Source organism: Meriones unguiculatus, chromosome 16 (genome assembly GCF_030254825.1).
Source record: "Meriones unguiculatus strain TT.TT164.6M chromosome 16, Bangor_MerUng_6.1, whole genome shotgun sequence".
NCBI lineage: Eukaryota > Metazoa > Chordata > Mammalia > Rodentia > Muridae > Meriones > Meriones unguiculatus.
In genome coordinates this window covers 24,136,435-24,140,025 of record NC_083363.1, presented here as the reverse complement: position 1 = coordinate 24,140,025, position 3,591 = coordinate 24,136,435, and positions in this window count along the sequence as shown.

Below are 3,591 nucleotides of genomic sequence, written 5' to 3'. Positions count from 1 at the left end.
CTTGGTTTAGGATGCTTTTTTAATCTGAAGCCAAAATTGCCACACTGGTGTGGGTGCTCTAAGTGTTTGTTTCCTAGCAGTGGTCTTAAAATTCAGTTTTATATTCTTAGATAGAAATTGCACAGTGGTGCACACCTAAAACTCCTCTTACTCAAGAGGCAGAGTTTGGCCAGACTTTTTAGTTCAAGGCCAGCCTAATCTACATTGCAAGTTCTGGGCCAACCTGAGCAACATTTTGAGTACCTTTTTTCAAAATACAAGTTACTTGTTTTTAGGAATCTGAAAATGGAATCTTTTGTGTGTATAGAAGTCTTGTTCTATGTCTAGTTCCCAGAAACCCATCTAAAGCAAAAAGTTTTAAATTAACTATTTTATCAGCAAGCCAAACTTTTATTGAAGGTTGAAGTAAACATATTTACATCCTTAACTAATGAACTGAACTTGTAAGTCATTTGCATTGTACTGAAGTTACTAGCCAGAACAATTTTAGGTAAGTACATGGCCTTTGGAGCTAGAAAGCCCTGTGCTTGAATCTAGGCCCATCTTATCAATTCTGTATTCAGGCAAGATACAAACCACCAAACTTGGTTTCAATTCTATAAAAATGTCAGGTAATGACTTACAGTAAACATTCATATTTATTGAATCTGAACATTATTATGTCTGTGTGTGGGTGAGCCCAGGTGCTGTTGGAGGCCAGAGGTTTAGTAACATGTGGAGCTGGAGTTACAGGTAGTTGTGAGCTGAACTCCAGTCCTTTGTAAGAGTAGGCAGAACACTCCTCACTGCTAAGCCCAGCTGTCTCTAGTCTACCTTACCTTTTAAGGCAAGCTCTCAGTGAATCTGGAGCTTGCGGGTTTGGCCGAATTGGCTGGCCAACAAGCCCTGGGAATCCTATCTCCATTAGATGCACAATGATGTCTCCTTGTTTTTTTAATTTTCATTTTTGGGGTTGTAGCTAGTGATGTTAAGCATCTTTCAAGTGCTTATTTCTCTGTCTCCTGTTTGATAAAATGTCTGTTAGTTTTATGTTATTGTGGCCAAATACTTGAGAGAAAGTCTAAAGGAGGAAAGGATTATTTTGGCTCACAGGTGTCAAGCCAAGCTTAGCTGGACTCATTGCTTCCGGCCTGAGATGAGAAACGATCAGACATAATACCATATCAGTGGCAGTTAGGAAATAGAGGCACATGGGGCTGGGTCCCAGGTAGTTATCTCATGATCTACTTCCCCATTTCCTACATCACCATCTCCCAATAGTGCCCTCATGGGAATCCATTCAGGAATTAACCTTGCTAAATTAGAATCCTCAGGATCTTTAGGCTTGGTGGAGGCCTCTGGTTCTAGCATTTCAAGAGGTTAGGTGGCCAAGGCCTACATGGCATTAAGAGTGAATTCAAGGACAACTTGAGTAATATCGTTGGACCCTATCTCAGAAGTGATTCTAGAACCCAAAGAAATGGCTCTGGATAAGAATGCCTGCTCCTCCAGAGGACCCGAGTCCTGTTCCCAGCACCTATATCAGATGGATTATAACCATTTGTAACTGCAGCTCTAGAAGATAATGACACCCTCGTCTGGCTCCTGAAGGCACTACATTCAAATACACAAACAGAACTAGAAAATAGAATCTTTAAAAAAAAAAAAAAAAAAAAAAAAAAGATTCTACCTGGGCATAGTGGCATACAGCTTTAATCTCAGCCCTTGGGAGGCAGAGGCAGATGGATCTCTGAGTTTAAAGCCAGCTTGGTTTATATATCGAGTTCCAAGCCAGCCAGGGCTTCATAGTGAGACCTTGTCTTACATGTATTATAATGATTCTCTGATTTCTAGTATTAAGTCCATTAGTGTTTTTCCCCCCATTGTGCTCTTTAGCTCTATGGTTTCCATTTAGTCTTTTTTTTTTTTTTTTAATAATTCCATACCTTTGAATTTCTTTCAATTAAAAATATTTTTGAGACATCGTACATTTTGCTGTGGCCTCAAATAATTATATAACCTTTAACAACTTCTTTAAAAAATTTTTTTTGTGTGTCTGGGTGTTTTGCCTACATGTATTGCCACATGCATGCCTGGTCCTTCCAGAGACCAGAAGAGGGGGTGCCCTTACTCAGGTCTGTTTAATAAACTGGCTAACTTTGCTTCACTCTGATTCTTTTGAAATTCTTTGCACTGTAGTCAATATCTGGCTTTTAACTCCGTGAAATGGGAAAAGGAATGCCTCAGGCTACCCATGCAGGGCTGGGCTGCATCTCTCTAACAAGTCAGGCTGGCATCTGAGTGCAGTGTTTATTTTTTGCCTCTGCTGCCTGAATGCTGGAATGTAGCTGCATTCTGATACACCTTGTTGTACTGTTTTTAACTTTAAAATTATCTTAATTATTTTGTTAATGGGTGTTTTGCTTACATGTATGTGCCTCATGTGGCTTTGGAGGTTAGAAAAGGGTACTGGATCCCTTGTGACTGGAGTTACAGGCAGTTGTGAGCTGCCATGTGGGTGCTGGGGATTGAACCCTTCCTTAGGGAAATGTCACGTGTACTTTATAGGCTGGTGACGTCTATGCTATCTGTATGACTCAGACCACACCAGATCCACCCCTAGGCCCTTAAACTCTAGAGCCATCTTTATGGAAGACAGTCATGCCTTAAGCTTGATTGTGTTCATGGGATTGAGATAAGTATTACCAGGAAACTTTCCCAAATTGAACTGTATATGCCTAAAAAATAAACTGCCCAGTGTCAGACTCTAGAAATTTGAACCAATGCTGGCTAACTAAATTGAACCAACTTCCTCCTTGCCTCACATAGATCCATCACTGCCAGCCCTGGTGTTTGCATTATCCCCTCACCCCCATTAACCTTTTATGTGGGTACTGGAAATTGAACTCAGGTCGCCAGTCTTTAATCTTTGGGCAGCGTAATTGCTAATCTTAGTTGTCAATTTGACTACATCTGAAATTAACTAAGACCCCAGCAACTGGACACACTTATGAGGGATTTTTCTTGATTGGATCATATGAAGTGGGAAGACCCACTCTAAATCTGGAACACACTTTCTAGAGGCAGCCCACATAAAAAGAAGGAAGCTTTTGCTTTTTGTCTTTTTACCCTCACTGGAACTCATCTGTTTGGCTGCTGAGGCATTCCTTCATTGATGTTAGAACCTGTTTCTTTGGAACTCCAGTTCAGACTGAAGACAATTGGATATCCAGCAGTTCCCTAGACCCCCAGCATCAAATTGGGACCAATAAGATTCGGTCTGATGGACCGAACAATTATCCAATTCTTGGCCTTTTCACTGGGAGACAGCCATTTTTGGACTACTTAGAACATAGTCTGTAAGGTGCTCTAAGAAAGCTACTTTTAATTGTATAGGTATATTGGGGCTGGAGAGAGGGCTTAGCAGTTAAGAGCACTGGATCATCTTTCAGACGACCTGGGTTCAATTCCCAGCACCCATATGGTCACTCACTATGGTCTCTAACTCCTGTTACAGGGGATCTGTTGCTCTTTTCTGGCCTCTGTAGGCATCAGGTATGCACAGAGCTCACACATATTCATGCAAACAAAACACCCATACACATAAGTGAA